Raw genomic sequence first — 18250 nt, 5'->3', positions numbered from 1 at the left:
CAGCTGCCTCGAAATAGCTAACGTTGCGGTCAGAGAAAAGAGCGAAATTTATGGTGATTAAAAAAATGCCCAAGAGATTAGTAAACAATAGCGCCAAAAAAAAGAATCTCCCTCGAGAAAAATTCCACAATATGTAACCGTCAGTTATATATATATTTCTAAAGACCCTAAAATGCACATTTATTCACAACATTTATATCTCCAACACCAGCTGGTGCGGCTCTCTAAAGCCTCGTGCATGCAAGATAAATCGTCTTTTATATTCCATAACGCAGCAGATACTGTTCTCTTAATCCGTATCTATATTTCCAAATTTTAATTTCATTGCTAGTGACGAATTGGGATAAAAAAGCACAATCTCCTGCTATCATAATCTTAATTTTTCTAACAAGTTCATTCTTTAATCCTCAATACGTTATGAAACTAGTTTACAATTGCGAGAGATTTACTTAAAAAAATGAGTAATATTCAAGATGTGGCACCACATCATTTCATTGTGAAGGAATTAAGAGGGTGAATGTTTATCTTGGTCTAAATAGGATTTTTAATTAGACCACCTCTGAAAAAAAATTGTAAAAAAAGAATGTATAACTAGCAATTATTTAAAAAAAGTTCAATAAAAATAGTATTCATACGATCAAGAGTCTGTGTTACCTCAAAGGGCGAGTAAAAGAGCCAGTAATCAACCGTGAGTAAGACATTTCGGAAAAACTTCCAGTCAGATAATTTCGTGCCTTGATGAAATCAAGAAGTTTCGGCCATGAACCATCTGGTTTTTCCAGTGGGTAAAAGGGATCCCTACAGACCCGTTCACGGATACCACGGAAACTAGCACGTCGACTTCAATCAAACGTATTTGCGACCATAGGGTAAATATTTTGGGAAGAAGAAAAATAAAATACAACTTAGCAACAAATATAAACGTTTAGGGAATTTCATGGTATATATAAAAACCTTTCGGAGATTTTTAGGGTTTTAACGCATTTTGTAAATATGTCACAACTCTAGTTTTAAGGTAACAGATAAGGACGTTTTAGAAAGCTCATTTTATTTTCAAAAATTTCAAACAAAGCTAGAAAGCATCACTCCTACATACTCTAAAAAGTAAAGAGTCCGATGAGTGCCAGAACGTCTCATCTTAATTTATTTACTATGTCTCGTTTGTTCTCTCAAATAATGCTAAAAAAAAGACATTTTGATGGCGGCCAGCATCCGCAGATACGTGTATAGACTTGGAAGTGGACCGCTTTGTAGCCTAAAATAGTCTTTTCTTTCGCACCTGGCATTAATATCTCAAGTCAAAGCTTTAAAATTATATTCCCGCTCTAATTTCTTACAGAGGAAAATTTTGAAAAGGAACTTAAGATACGAAAGGATAGTTTGTTGGAAGAAAATTAATAAGAACCAGAGACTCTCCTCTTATTCTCTTTGAAAAAGAAAATCTTTATTATAACGTGAAGTTATTTCCACTCATCACTTTCAATGTTCCGAGCTCATGAAAAAGGACACCATTTATTTATGGCTTCTTTGCCCTGTGACGGGCTGATCTTCTAAGTTCCAACTTTCCTCCTTAAACCTTATAAGATATTCTCACGCAGTAAGACCAAAATTTAATAATTAATGGAAAAAAGAAATATGTGCTTACATACATACCACACATAGAGGGATATCGATATAAATTTACTACGTTAAATTACGCAGTAACACATGCGAATTAAAATTAATAAATGAAAATATGCTCAGCCACGTAATTTTAGAACAAAATATCATTTGATTCATCTCTAAAAATAAAAAAAATATGTCTAATCCTTTTTGGAAAATAAAAATGATTGAAATTATAGTCATTTTTATGAAAGGATTGCTTTTGCTTACTGCATTTAAAAAGATAAGCGTTATTGAAGAAACGAATGCCCTATCGGAAATAATAAAATTTATGCTGGAAAAAAGATGAAAAATATATTCGCAAAAGGGCAGCCTTCGTTCTTGCTTTCTCGTAAATTGTCAGAATCTTTTAGGGTAGATAGACCCATAATTGATTTACAATTGTTATGCAGTCCTGTTAGTGGACAATATAATCCCTACATAGGGTCAATTCCTTATATATATATATATATATATATATATATATTAGGTGTGTGTGTGTGTGTATAGTTGTGAAGAGAATCAGAGGCCGGTAAGTTAGGTATAGCAACGTAAATGCTAACAATAAAATTATAAATCACTTTATTATTTGTGATATTCCACTGGTTTAGGGAATTTTTAGATAGGTACCTTCTAACAAGCACCTCATTTATAATACTAAAAAAAGCACATAATATGATAACGTACACTACAGTAAAATATTCCTCACTAACTCATGCTCTCAGCCTCCTTTCATTACGTATAAAATTTATATCTTCTTCCTCACACTAACTTGCTTATCTTGCCCTCCCCACCGAAAACATGCAAGTTTTTAACATATGTGAAATAATTGGTAAAAATAGCAATTCAAAATGTGAATACACTTTCAAAAATTTACTAAACCTTTGTGACATCAGGTGAATAAAATATTCATTGGAAACTACAGGCAGTACAATAAATGATAATTGCCCCACCCTCTGATATTTATGTTTCACGCGACGTACAGGTCTTAATACAATCTCTACCGTCTCTTCAACCATTAGAAAAGCATTCGAATTGATACGTTGTAGGCTGGTGGGTATATATTTCATAAAGATATAGAAGTACTCTAGTATCTTGAAAAAGAATATTTTGAACATTAATCGGATTCCGTCTTTAGAATTTGTGAAGAATTTCATCCAAAGGAGTTTCGACCACTTTAATCCCCTTGACTTCTATTTACAAAAAGAAAATCATAAATACACAACAAGTACACTTAACAGGGTTCTAAAATAATGAATTCAACTCGTATCAATTCCATTTCGACGAAGTGATGACTAAGCAATTGGTGAGTGGTGTGGTGTGTGTTCACATGGCGGGCCGGAGGACGCCTGAATTTTAATTCCCGACCTCGGCTCTGGGCGACGAGACACGGAAACAAGGTGAGTAATCCGATTGAGCCGACTCGAAATGCTACCACTCTGAAAGTTCACCCTGCTCTGCAGGAGAGCTGGAAGGATGGCAAGGAAAATAACAATGCTCACGCTCTTTTAAATAATTTGAATGAAACCTAGACTAATGAAACCCAGTCGGGAGATACAAATAACTATAAAATAAAATGAATTGTGCACATAACGACATCGAAAGCATTGAATAGATAAATAATAAATAAATAAATAAATAAATAAATATATATATATATATATACATATATATGTAACAAACTTTGACAGCAACAAACAATATAAAGAACACAGAAAAAGATCACTCACACGTTGTTTCTTGATCATTTCAATGGAATTCCGCTCCGTCTTCATAGACGGAGGAAGAAATAGAAGTAATGAAGTAAAAGTAATTCCGCGTGTAGTAATGAAGTATGGAAGTAATTTCGTCGATATGATCAAGAAATAATGTGTGAGTGATCTTTTTATGTGTTCTTATATTGTTTGTTGCTGTCCAAGTTTGTTATTCAACACTTCCGTGTTACTCCGACGAAATCATGTATACATAAAATAAATAATAAATATAAATAATAAATATAAAATAAATAATAAATATAAATATATAAATATGTAAATATATATATATACACATACTCATGCATACAAAAATGGCAAAGCCGAACCTTAGACCTTTTATTTTCCTACTTAATGAATGCTGCACCAACAGAGCTAATGCGCTAAACAAGGCAAAATTTTACGATGATATACATCCAGACTACATTTAAATACGCTCAACCACGACGATATACTCCTCTAGGAATAGACCAAATAGGATAGACAACGAAAAGGTCGACCGCAAAGGCTAAAAGGGAATGCGAAGTGGGATGGTTTTTCTCTGAAGCAGACTGGAACTCATGCCCATTCGCATAGATGTGTGTTTGTGTATGTGCAGAAATTCGGACCGAAGGGACGGCAAAAAAGGACGATGGACACTGGGAAGTGTTTAAGCTTACGCAGGAGCGGCAGTCAGGCGTGGGGAATCGGAGTTGGGAACCCCTTGACTACTGGGAAGGAGGGGTCGGAAGGGACGGCAATGATGATGAGGGCGGTGGGACAATGGCTGTGGTGAGCAGCGAATTTTGGGAGAGAGGATGCCTACGGAGAGCGGAGGAGGGATCGGGAGTTGATTGGACGGATCGATTTCCTCCCACCCGGATACAGTACTGACGGAGAGAGATAGAAAAGGGAAGCCAAATACCTTTTGGAGAAAAAAAGTATTTTTTCTCAATGTGCCGCATATATATCAGCGCTCTACCTATTTATTCCACCGTATTTTCCTAATAGAAAAAATACTTCTTCCGCCCCCATTCTTCAAAAATGGGACTCGAAACTTTTGGTATTTACGTTGATCTAACATTTTATTCGCGCACGCGACATCATTCTACAAAGAATTCCACAATTAAGAGCAATAGTTCTTATTTTCAAGGAAAATGCTGTTATTAGAAAAGGTTTTAGATATTAAATTGAATTGTGATGTCTAGTTTGATAAGAGTCTAATTGTTAGGAATAGGGGTAAAGGAAAGATTATGCAGGTGGAAGGCAAAGATGGATGGTGGAGGCAACAAGGCAGAGTTAGCGCGTCATTATAGAAAAGCACCAAGGAGTGCGAAGTCTTGCTTCTGCTCCAGTCATTCCGAGATTAAAGTCACATCTCGTAATCACGTCAGTGAGTGCTAAAAGATGTTGGAAATATCCTTAAGCCTGGTCCTTGTACTTGATAAAATTAGAACACTAAACACCCTCTCCTGGTTTCCATTTTACTCTTCCGTATTTTGCATTTGAAGAGGGAACACGACGTAATTTCTTCGCGTGACTTAACTCTCTCAAAGGTAGAGACAAAGATGATAGGCTCGTAATTATGATTCATTCCTTTCTGGAAAGTAAAATTTGATATTTGCCACTTAAGCAGAGAGTAGCTTTGAGCAAAATTGATGTTATACTCGAATATCTTTTTTCTTTGTATATATATATACTCGAATTTCTTTTTTTTGCGTATTCCGAATTTAAAAAATTGCATGGAAAAGTGAAGTTTTTTAACAAAAATTATTTACATCATCGATGGAAAAGGTATGATGACAGCAAGAATGTAACTTTTCTCCCTAAAATTACGGGCAATTTTCTGCAGCTCCTGGCTAAGTTAATGAGATTCCTGTTTTAGAGAGTTGGAAAATGAGGTATGAAGGATTCACGGTAAATTGCCTGGCTGCTGGTTGTTTTATTCCATACTTCCCCATATTTCATCCCATTTTCCTCCGACTCTCTTCATTTCCTTACTCCACCAATTTTCTGTCTTCAAATCTCTCTCTAATCATTCCCCGAGGCAAAACACCTTCTCTTCTCCATTAAATTTTAGTCAGTATTCACTACTTTCCTTTCATTTAGAGCAATCGTTGCCCGACCTCTGTATAGCATAGATTTATTATTGTGTTTAATAACCGAATCTCGAACAAAATATCGTATATTATTTGTCAAATGTCCATACCTCAAGTCTGGTAGTTCGCCATCATAAAGATTATAATCAAACCTTTATTAGCTTAGATTTTCACCGTTAAACATCTGAAAAATCTATATTGGCGCAATTTCTTCCTCCGTTATAGAAGCATGGAGGTTGACTGAGACTTTGTATTGCTTACGGGGACTCGTTGGTTCGTTTGTTTTTTTTTGCTTACTTAAAATGATAATACTGAAAAAGCGACTTTTCTCGTGGATTTATTCTTAATATCAACTAATTTAATGGAAATCGGATATTTAATGGAATTGATTCATAAAAATTGGATTTATACGTTTCCCGATGACCTAGGAAATTAGAATTCCAGTAGTAAATTCCGCTTTTCTCCAACAATCAATCTCTTCCTAGAATTCTCCCTTTTATTTTCCAAAAATCTGTTCCTCTTATCCTCATTAAGATTATGGACTGGCTCAAATATAAGTACCTTTATTAATTAGGATCAGGCACTGAAAACCTTAATATCTTCATATTGCCCATATTACCAAAGGTTCTAATAATTATATTCGCCTTATTATGACACAATGTTTTTGTGCATTTTATTTCAAAAACGAATTGTAATTTGAGCTCTTCCGTAAATTTTGAACCAATGAAACTACGGATGGTGCGCCCTTTGACAAAGCAACGTAGTCCCTGGTAATTACAAGTGAAATAATTGTGAAATAACTCATATGCATTGCATGCTTAGAATTATCATGGAGAAAGTGAAAAGCATAATGGATATAAATAAGATGATATCACTAGCTTAATACTGCAGCTGAACCAGCTGGACAGCATACTTTGGTGATAAAAAACCATAAACACAGTAATCAACCCGAAGGTCGGTTTAGTAGGTGATGGTAGAGATCACCCAGTACTAACCCCTATACGGCGTGTGAAAATTTACACATCAGGGTAGGGCAGGGGGGCCAGTTCCTTTCCCTGTGCCGGTTATGGTTTCCCAGGAAGACCTGGTACCCGAAAAACTACATAGCTTGGGTGGAGCTGCAGGTGCCCAGATTGCCTTGCGAATCCCAGGGAATCGAACCCGGGACCCTCGGGTCAGTAGTCCAACGCTCTACCCCCTGGACTACCACGACCCACTTTGGTGACATATATTACAAAATATGAAGATGCTATGATATTCTTTACAAAAAATTGGCCCTTAAGTAATGACAGATAGGAATGAATAATGGAAAAATCACTTGAAATAACATAAAAAACACATAAAAAACTGCTTCCACAGCAAAAACTCAGAATAAAAAGTTAGAACATGATGTTTCATTTTCACGAAAACCGGAGTTCAATGCACTGTTTCATGTAAAGTTTTTACTGGAATATTATAACTCTCAAAATTTTTTATATATGTCCAGAGTTTATTGAAAGGAGTAACATGATTTTAACTAGCCGGCTGACCTACTGGATAAATTTTTTTGACAAAACTAATGGCTTCATTCATTTTAAGGTTTATCTAATTGTTAGCCTTGCCCAATAAAATATTTTGAAATAAGCACCTTAATATTCAGCCACAAACAATGTAGGGAGTTTATACTCTCCAGCACATAAATAACAAATATTCGAACTGAAGCTTGCAGCATCATCTATAATGACCGCTACGAGCGTATGTCGCTACTTGTTCGGGACGTGTCACTCATACAGAAACACCCAAGGAGTAAAATGGCATAACCAGCACCATGAAACTCGGTCTCCTCTACGTATTGCTCCTTAAGGTAAAAATACGAATACATTTTGGCAAACAATATCAGAATTTTCCACCCATCCGTCAGTTTGGTTTACGTCTACATATCACCCTGCAAACCACTATGGAAGCGTATGGTATGGTGTGTTAGATAACCAGAAATTAGAAGTGAATATTGAGAGATTTTCCTTGAAGAGTTACTTAATTTTGTGCTCGATAACTACTCGAAAGGAATAACATTTTTATTAACGATTGGTTCTAGAGAAATTTCCCTCGACTTTTGGCCTAGGTTTTACTCCTACCAATTCAACTCAGGGCTGTAATCGTTCCTTCCGTGTCAGTGTTAAACTTAAAAAAGTTTTACCTAATTAAAATATTGTAGCATGCCTGTAATCTTCGACTTTTCAATGCCTCATGCTGTAAGAATATCGACGACAGTGTGAAGCCTTATTTCCACTTTATGAACGAAAGAATTATACCCGAAAATGGACAGTTTTACTTTATATCCTGTTCAATTCAATGGTTAATGAATAAAATTGAATGCGTAACGAAATATGCCAGAGAGAGAGAGAATAGGACTAGACAACAGTCTGGGAGCGCTCGTGGGGAGAGGGATTAATATCCTAGCGACTGCTGGAAGCAAAGCTGGACCAAAACGGAGGAATACGCACCACTCAAGATCATTACACAAATCTTCTCGATTCGTGGAAAGCATTCGTCCTTCATATTAACACCGGAGCGATACGAGGGTGTTCACTATTCATCCGACCGGATTCTAAACTCCCCAAACTTGCGCAGACCCTCTCAAGATCTTGGTCTCGGACGCCTGCTGTAGATTCTCTCCTCTTCCTCCATACAATTCATAGGGGAGAGTAATGAACCTCCACCTTCGGCACCATTATCCGCGGTCGGAGATGCGGGTAGGCTGCTTGCGTCAGCGCGCCTACCCTTGGAGATCGGTAGGCCCCCCTTCTCCACCCATACTACCTTCTATCCAACCATCTCTCTCTCTCTATCTCCTCCTCCCTACATTCTACCTCAAGCCCTTTCCGACCATGCTCGAAGCGCATACCTCCGCGGCTAGATGGAGTAAGGCACCGCAAGGGTCAGGCCGGGCGGTAGGGTGAAAGGAAGTCCAGAATGTGTGTGAGAGAAGGGAAACGGAGAGTAGGACTTCCTCGGGAGCTGGAACCAAGGCCGACCAACCGACCTGTTAATGCATATTAACTGTAAGGGAGGTGTCGAAGTTGTTTCCGGACGTTGCGTCTCCGTCTCCTGCTCCTCTCCGGTGCTATCTCAATTTCAACAGACACTTTCTCTGAGGACAAGTGTCCGCAGATTTTATTTTTTTCATTCCCGTGTAGGCTTTGACCCATAGTTGTGATGCATCAACTTTGGGATAGTTGTGATGCATCAACTACCAAAGCACAGATAGGCATCTAACAGATCAAGAGATAAATATTCTAAAAACTATATTACAGTAAAACATTCATTAACTCTACATAATTGGATTACAAATGGACGAATGAAATTAATTATAACAGCGACCACCGGGATAAAATAAGATAGATTTAAGACAAGCCGAAGACAGATTTAAGTGCTCGTTCTTCCCTGAAACGTTTGTTAATCATAACAAAATCGAATACGAAAGAGTCCGAAAAATAAATATACTAGAATACTCGACTTTGGTGAGTGGGTAAAATCTCTGAATATACAGGGTTCGTCCGGAAAATAAGTGTACTGACTCCTGGGCTGGGCGCGCCGCTCCAGGCGCGCCCAGCACCGCTCTGACGGGCTGCGATTGGAGGGGGGTATGTTGGCAAGCGACGCTGAAAAAGGCAGTCGGCTCTGAGCTGTGGTGTAGTGAGGAGCTCTGTTAACGCGAACCTCCACGCTCGACCCACGTCACGGAACGCGATGCCGAAGTTTTTGGAGCAGCGTTATTCCATCAAATTTGCGATAAAGCTTGGGAAATCGTCTACCGAAACTGTCGGTATGATTAACCAGGCTTACGGGGAGTCAGCCATGTCCAGAAACATGATCTTTCGGTGGCACAAGATGTTCGTGGAGGGCAGAGAAGAGGTCGACGACGAGTCTTCGAGAGGTTCCCGATGATGCCTTCGCGGGAGCGTTCCAGAAATGGGAACGCCGCTGGAACAAGTGTATCGACTCACAAGGGTCCTATTTTGAGGAATATTAGCTTAAGATATGTAAAAGTGTAATAAATTTTTTTTCCTGAGCTCAGTACACTTATTTTCCGGACGAACCCTGTATGTTTGGTTCCCTAACACCTCCAACACATGTCTCTTTGACGACTCTCAAGATGTACAGGGTGCGGCGCTTAAATCCTGGCAAATACGCGTTTCCTTGAATGAGATTTCCTCGCCGGGTTAGCAAAACCTTCCCCAGACTTCTCCGAAGCATTATACTTAGCCACAACATCATAAACATTTGATCTGTGGTACCTGAATAATCGAACTATTTCGAAAGATAACGACCAACGCGAACACTTTCGAGAATAGCGGCTCTTTGATTGTACCCCGCACTTTTACGTAACATCTCGCCATTTTGAGTTTATGGCTGTTTACTAGATGCCTATAGCTTTCAAGAACGTCAATTGCAACCTCAATTGGAACAATGTTATGGCGGGAATTTCAAATTGAAATTTGTCCTGATGTAAGCGTCGCGCCCTATTTATTACGCACCTCTCCTTCACTCTCTCTTATAAACATTCATTGGGTATTTTCTTTCATTTGAATAGAACATCTATTTTTCTAGTCACTGAAAATAAATTTTAGTACAACCCATGAGAACTATTACGTATTTTCTTAGTTTTATTAAACCGTCGTTTGTATACGTAAGCGTGTCAAAGACTTTAAAATTGAAAACTCTCTACCTATATGTATCACACGAAAATTTTATAACCAACACTGAAATTTAAAATATCTGAATTTTATTAGCAGCAAAAAAGAATAAAGTTGAGAAAGAATTTGATCTATTTTAATTTCTCAAGGAACAGAAGGAAAAATGTCTATCAGCTCATTTATAACCTCTTATAACGTCTAAGAAAAAGTTATTTTGGTACTGAGTTAGCTTGCACATAAAAGACGAATTAAAAATTAATCTTAAATAAGAAGTATGTTTCTCTTCGGATGGAAAAAAGTCCTCTAATTTGTAAACTTGGACGGGTTCTGGGTATTTCGAATGATGCTCATTTTTCATAGTTTCGACTGATCAATCTTCGATTCAGTAACACTCCTCTATCTCAGGAACCGGTCCTCCATTACAATCCTCATTCATTTACTACTCGAACGAACACGTTCAAAATTTAACTTAATTACCCATGAAAAACTACAAAAATTAACATTACTCTGACCGGGAAAAAGTGTCAAAGCTAGAGTTAAATTAAAGAGATTCTGAAACAATTGATTTGACGTACTGATCTATATATTTTAATGAAATATAGAGGCAATTATTACATGTAGTTGAGGAATTCATTCTTCTTTCGGGAATTTACGTCGCGTAGATGAGTTGATGGACAACTGTTTCGCCCCCAGACCTGGAGGCGTCTTCAAGTCGAAGACGCCTCCAGGACTGGGGGAGAAACAGTTGTACATCAACTCCCCTACGCAACGGAAATTCCCGAAAGAAGAATTAATTCATCAAATAGACGTTGCGCAAGCCTTAGGATTTGCAGTATTTTACCCTAACACATTGAGCATTAACTCCACCCATTAACGTCATAATTCCGTTGAAATAATCTAATTATTGCGATTTCTTGTTGAGTAGCTTTCCACTTTTACGGCACAGCATAGAGTCCCAGCGGTGGCATACTTTTTCTGTGGTATCAATATCCCTACTAGTGTGTCATCTGAAGGGTACATAAGGGGGAGAGTACTACAAAAGGCCCACAGTTTCACGTGTCTTCTCACGTTACTGTGGAGACTTTATTGCCTTTTGTTAAGAATGGGCTAGGGTCAAACTAGAATCTCACTCCGTTCCCCTCCATTTCCTTGAATGTTTTACCCCTAGAAATTACCAATCATTCTCTAGTGGTACAACTTTCAGCAGTCGGTTGCATATCATTATAGCCTTTACGGTTACTCAGTTAAATTTTTAAGGACATTTTTTCTCCTTGCATGAAAAATACCAGAGAACTGATGTCATATAGGTCAAAGAATTATATTAAAAAGAGGTTTGCGTCATTCTCTTCCCTCGAATCATGCAAGTTTTTAGTGATAGTCAAACTGAAGTTGGGCATAACACACAGTCAATAGAAAAATCGAAGTTTCACGTGTACAATTTCCATTGTGATGAGTAATAATATAGTTCAACTGTATTGTTAATCTCCATTTAAGATATGATTTGGATGGACACAGAATGAACGCGTCTGCATTAATTATCCTCTCCTGACATCTAGTAATGCAGTAAACACTTCTTTAATCCCGCGTACATTCCCTATCTCTCTCTCTCTCTTCATTCTGTCCAACATGTTTATCCTTTTCCACCCTCCTAACTCGCTTAATAAACTTTCTGTTTTATCAAGTTAATATGACAAAATATGATTACTACCCATGCTTATGGGTTAATCCTCATAAAATTTTATCTAAAACAGGAGATAAGAAAAATGGGCAACAACTTATCGACATCTGGCGACTTGATGACACCAGATGATGTCGGAGTTGAAATGGTCCTCGAGGGGAACCACTCACGGAGTGAAGGTTAAATTACCGATTTTATCTTCTCCATATATCGCATGCAGGTCTCTTCAAAAATGATACCGAAAACGTATTATTAGCCCCATCGTTCTACGTTAAGAGAGACATGGCAGAAAGATTAATAACGACAAGTGTAAAACCTAGAGATTTAAGATGTCATTTTTCCCACGAACGACAGGGGATAAGAATTACTTTGAGCCCTCAAACTGCGGGGGGAGGGAGAGTATTATTATTTTTTCTTTCTATGTATCTTTGTAAGTTAGTATTATTTCATCAAACCTCTTCCAATGTCTTTTTTTACTAAAAGCTCCTGTCTTGTGTGACAAGGGGTATGTCCAAAATCGCAAAAAGTGAAAAACCTTACACTTACAAGGTATGCTGCTGACCGAATTACGATATTTTCAGCTATTTCAACTCATATCTAAAGCAATATTAAATGCCTCAAAATATTTTATATTAATATTGCTCCTTTTATTACGATTTATATTTATTTCCTTACTTCGATTGATTAAATTTTTCGCTATTTTAGACTGCGTAAATATTATGATTTATCTGTCGAGATTATTCATCGGTACATTGAAAATATTCTTCTTTTATGATAATCACAAAAACTTTGATTCTTAGTTCCATAGCCTCTTTTCATAGTTCTTTCACTCATCCTGGACAACTGTACCCATTCATCATTTCAGTACTTTCAAGAATCATCATTAATACCCTTTAACCTTTTCTCCATGGTGGCAGAAGAGACTCCATAGTTTCAATCTCGCCCGGAAATAAATACGACTCTCTATCAATTTATCTATCCGACATCACTCTCACTTCCGTTTTCGAGAGGCACGTGCTCCATTCAGCCTGATTTTGGTACAATTAATCTCAGGTCTATTAATATGCTGTAATGCTTACATTTTTATCTGTCTGCTTGCCACCTTTAAATTTCCAGCGCTTATATCTCCTTATACTTCTCGTTACTCAGACTCTTTTTGCTACTCCAGATACTTTTTTCAGTTTACCGCTTTCTATTTTGAAAACTGAGACCCTCTTATTCTCATTTTCGTCTTCAAAAGTACTCGGAGTCTCTCATTGTATTTATAAAACCACAAACTCACTCTAAGTCACCTATTTCTCCCTTTTACGGATATATAATTCATCACATTAGTGCTAAAGCCTCGTATCAGGAAATATAATCGTTTTCGCATGAACACACATAAGGAGTTTTTAACTTGTGACATAGATAGCTGGGGCAACACAAAAATGGCGATACCACTAATGTTTTTAGTGACACTATATTATCCAGTTTGTGTTTTCAGCGTGAGGAATATGCCCAATTAAATCTTAATCAATGCCCGGTAATGTAATTCTGGAAAAAGAAATCTTTCCAACCTGAGAATTATGGACTCGAAGGGGGAGAGCTAACTATATTGGACTAATTAGATTGATTTAGAACACCAGTAAAACACTTAGTTAAAAACTTATCTGCCCTTATGTTTTTCCTTTCAATCATTTTCAACTAATGGATGCAAGCATCACAATTTGGGTTCCAAGGCGCCAATAATGCATTAATATATCCTATGACATACGCTTTACGCAGTACATATATAACGTATGATTATGCAATTTTCTATACTGTCATGCTGTTGGAGGTTCCGTACCGTCACGGCGTACAATCATATAAACCTAATTTTCTACACAAAAAGAGTCCACCATATCCGATGCAACAAGCTCAAGAATAACTTAATACCTCACCATTCTTCTCTAAATGAACTACACGGTTTACAAAGAGGATTCACAAGTGACTAACTACTTAACTATGGACCAAATTCCGCTTTTGTTCAGTCCTCATAGGATAATATCACACGTACATAATTATATTGATGATATCTAGATCAAAATGAGATGCTACTTTCGTCACCGGATCCATTGGACTATATATACGGCAACGTAATCTCTTGACTATCGCATCTAACAACCTGTGTCCCTGGGATTAAAATTAATTTTAAAATCCTCTAAAGTTAAATCATACTTGCGTTGCTCCAATCAAGAGAGCAACAGGTTTTTACTGAACCTTAAAATTAACACTTAATTAAAGTACTTGCTTGCAAAAAACCTGTTAAAAATTCAAAAGAGAAAGACACTTAAGGTTAGTCATTCACAAGAATAACATCTGGCCTGGTTCTGTATATTTAGAGACAGGGGATTCTCCTTTTTCGCGAAATATGAATTACAAAGCTGTTGTCGAGGATATTTCATGATAAATGATCCACTAAAGCGAAGAATGAAACAATTTTACTATAAAACGGTTGACGACCTATTCCAAGAAATTTTATCCAAGAATTCATTTGGATTGGAAAATTTGACAAAAACTCTAAAAAAAACGGCGACAGTAAGTTCTACTCACGTGTATGAAGCACCGCAGAATGGGAAGATAGGTTTACCAATCTTAAACCAGGTTATGAATACAGCCAATCGTTGGTAGACTTCGACAGAACAGCCCCTAAAAAGGAAAAAATGTGCGGGTTAAAATTACAGATAAATATCAACTTACAGTCTAATGCTAATTCGCACGTATTCAGTCTAAAAGCCTGATCTAGGAAGACATTTAAAACTTTAGTTAAAGAGCTTCGATGAACTACGAACGCAAAGGACGAGCGAAAAAGAAGAAACAAGATGGTTCGTTTAAATGAATATACTTTGTAACTTCCACACAATTTTTATTCGTACTACCGGTTTCAACGCAACGGCGTCATCATCAGGTACAAACATTTTTCGGGCACAGGGTTGTATATATATGCACTTTTCGGAAAGGAATGTTGGGGGAGGGTGGGTGGGGTGAATGGCTAATGGGAGGGAGAGGGGTTAGGGGGGGGGGGGTTAAGCCGCGTGGCTGGCAGGTAAAGGTCCGTTGGCGGGGGGGGGAGGGAAGGTGGCATGGGGGAGGTGAAAGAGAAAGGAAGTTTTTGGGGTGAGCTGAATGAGGAGGTTGGAGGAGGGTAAAAGAGGCATGATACAGGGGTTTTTTGGCACATGTTATTTCCTGAAGGAGATTTCCAAAATTGGGGAGTGATTTTCAAATAAAATTTCGTTGACCAAATGTCCACTCTTCATGTGTCTTCTTATCTCCAGTTCTTCCCATTTGTCCATTCTTCTTCCCTTTTCCACGACGTGTAGTATTTCCGGGTTGAAGTCGCTGGAGTGGTCCTCCTCCCACAAATGTTTCGCAAAGTGCGATTGTTTTAAATTCCCCGTGCGGTGGCTGCGCTTGTGATCCCCCGCGCGTGTGAGGAAGGATCTGCCTGTCTGTCCGATGTATGTGGCACTGCAGTCATTACACTTCAATTTGTATATACCACTTTTGTTGACCCTATCCACCTTGTCCTTGGTATTATTTAGGAAGGACCCAAGATTATTGATGTTGTAGTAGGCTATCTTAAGTTTGTCCCTCGGGAGGAAATTACCTATTTTTTGGGAGATGTAGCCGTAGTAGGGGAGTTTACACCAGCGAAGGTTTTCGTCCGTAGCTTCACTCGATTTATAAAGAAGTTTTCTCGTTCTTTCGAGGCGTTTACTCCACTCACCTCACTCACTCCAACACATAAGCCAAAAGTTATCCACTTTCCACTTCATGATAAACAGATTACTTAACATCCCCCTTTCAAAAGATAGTTACGATAAAGAATTGTCAACTATAAAGGAGATCGCATCCAAAAATGGCTATAGTGAAACATCAATCATGAAAATTCTTTATAAAAAACGCCTCGAAAGAACGAGAAAACTTCTTTATAAATCGAGTGAAGCTACGGACGAAAACCTTCGCTGGTGTAAACTCCCCTACTACGGCTACATCTCCCAAAAAATAGGTAATTTCCTCCCGAGGGACAAACTTAAGATAGCCTACTACAACATCAATAATCTTGGGTCCTTCCTAAATAATACCAAGGACAAGGTGGATAGGGTCAACAAAAGTGGTATATACAAATTGAAGTGTAATGACTGCAGTGCCACATACATCGGACAGACAGGCAGATCCTTCCTCACACGCGCGGGGGATCACAAGCGCAGCCACCGCACGGGGAATTTAAAACAATCGCACTTTGCGAAACATTTGTGGGAGGAGGACCACTCCAGCGACTTCAACCCGGAAATACTACACGTCGTGGAAAAGGGAAGAAGAATGGACAAATGGGAAGAACTGGAGATAAGAAGACACATGAAGAGTGGACATTTGGTCAACGAAATTTTATTTGAAAATCACTCCCCAATTTTGGAAATCTCCTTCAGGAAATAACATGTGCCAAAAAACCCCTGTATCATGCCTCTTTTACCCTCCTCCAACCTCCTCATTCAGCTCACCCCAAAAACTTCCTTTCTCTTTCACCTCCCCCATGCCACCTTCCCTCCCCCCCCCCGCCAACGGACCTTTACCTGCCAGCCACGCGGCTTAACCCCCCCCCCTAACCCCTCTCCCTCCCATTAGCCATTCACCCCACCCACCCTCCCCCAACATTCCTTTCCGAAAAGTGCATATATATACAACCCTGTGCCCGAAAAATGTTTGTACCTGATGATGACGCCGTTGCGTTGAAACCGGTAGTACGAATAAAAATTGTGTGGAAGTTACAAAGTATATTCATTTAAACGAACATGAACCTCCACAAAGTTGAGCCCGAGACCATAGAATTCAAGAAACAAGATGTTCAAAAAAATCAGATAAAATATTTAAAAATATTGGTGGAACTCAGTTCAACTTTCCCGGCATTTCCAATACCGCTCAGGGTTATTTTTTTACCTAATGGAATTCGAAAGGATAAAGGCTTTCAGTTTCCAATAAATTTATTTTATTCGGTATTCTAATTGCTTATTTTTTTAAATTCCAGCCAGGTATTATCGATTTGCATCGAATTCAAGCGCTTTTGGAAACATATTTCAGCTTTACATCCAATTTATTGATATCACATATCCAATACGGGAATCTTCAAAAATTTCGCCAGGATGACATGACATCTTATTTTAGAGAAACCACGTATCTCAGAGTAAATATAAATAAGTACACAGTTGTACTCGGTTTTTCCACTGTCACTTACATAAATAGGTAATACATGTAGCGAAACAGGAAGTGGAGGGACCCAATTAACGTAAGAACCACGCTCTTGTAAGGCCTCATTTAGAATACGCATGCAGCGTGTGGGATCCGAGTGAAAAAGGTCTCATTCGGGAAATTGAGAAGGTTCAACGCCGGGCAGCCCGTTTTGTAAAAAATTCCTACGATAAAACGCAAAGCGTCACCGAAATGCTCATGGATTTGGGGTGGGAATCATTGGCTGAGAGACGATTCAATGCAAGATTGAAATTATTAAATAAATTTAGATCCGCATGTTTCAGCACCGAGGTCTCGCAAATTATTCGTACTCCTACATACATTAGTCGCTTGGATCATGCATATAAAATTCGGGAAATAGATGCCAGAACTAGCCGACTCAAGGACTCCTTCTTCCCACGGACAATACGGGATAGCAACTGCAGGGTTATAGATGGCAAAAATTCCACTTGCCACCCTCAGCGTCTAAAAAATAATTAGTTGTATTTAAATACATGCTCTTCCACTAACCTTATGTGTTTTGCTATAATAACCCATTCTTTCCGAATGACCTCATTCGTGTTCCGTTCATCTGTTTTTAAGTCTCCCTTTCAATCCCTCGTCCCTCTCCGCGGGGGCAAATTCCTGCTACCTGCAACGTTGGGTCGCATTCCCTGCCATTTAGAGACTCTTTGGGGGTAGAGTGTTTCGTGGTGCATTTTCATGTGGTAGTGATGTTTCACTTTCTTGCTTGTTGTGTCCTGGCTTCCGTGTTGTAGGATGGCTTTCGTGCTGCATCCTGGGGTACAGTTTTTTGTTTGTTTGCGGTATATGTGTTTGCATGAGTATTGGATGAAGGGATTTTTGCATGAGTGTGTGCGCTGCTGTGGGTGTTATTTTCCGTGTTGTTTTTTTTGCATGTGGTATTTTTCTTTTTTACGGTTGGTGACCTAACACCCCCCGCCACATGCCCTTGCGGCGGCTTGCGGGGTATTATGTAGATGTAGATGTAGATGTAGAAGAAAGGATTCAGCAATATGCGTTACATCTAAAGCCTTCAATTGTCCCACCGTTGGAAATAATGCATGAAAACATAAATACTGCATATTGCTCATTTATTTTACCTCAATAAGGTCAGTTGTGTACAAAAATATTAGCCAGGAGATAAGTAGCCCG

The 18250-nt window shown here is 38.4% G+C and overlaps 1 long non-coding RNA gene across 2 annotated transcripts in view; it reads right to left on the bottom strand.

Annotated features, from left to right (window-relative positions):
- LOC139700839 (uncharacterized) overlaps positions 1-18250 on the bottom strand; it is a 396632-nt gene that overhangs the window by 159956 nt on the left and 218426 nt on the right. For both annotated transcript variants that reach the window (XR_011703894.1, XR_011703895.1), the window contains one exon: positions 14399-14494. This is a non-coding gene — a long non-coding RNA (uncharacterized lncRNA). The remainder of the gene's footprint in view (positions 1-14398; positions 14495-18250) is intronic.

Source organism: Hetaerina americana, unplaced genomic scaffold (genome assembly GCF_022747635.1).
Source record: "Hetaerina americana unplaced genomic scaffold, ioHetAmer1.1.p SCAF_11, whole genome shotgun sequence".
NCBI lineage: Eukaryota > Metazoa > Arthropoda > Insecta > Odonata > Calopterygidae > Hetaerina > Hetaerina americana.
The sequence above is the reverse complement of the archived record's forward strand: the minus strand, read 5'-3'. Positions and strand labels throughout refer to the sequence as shown.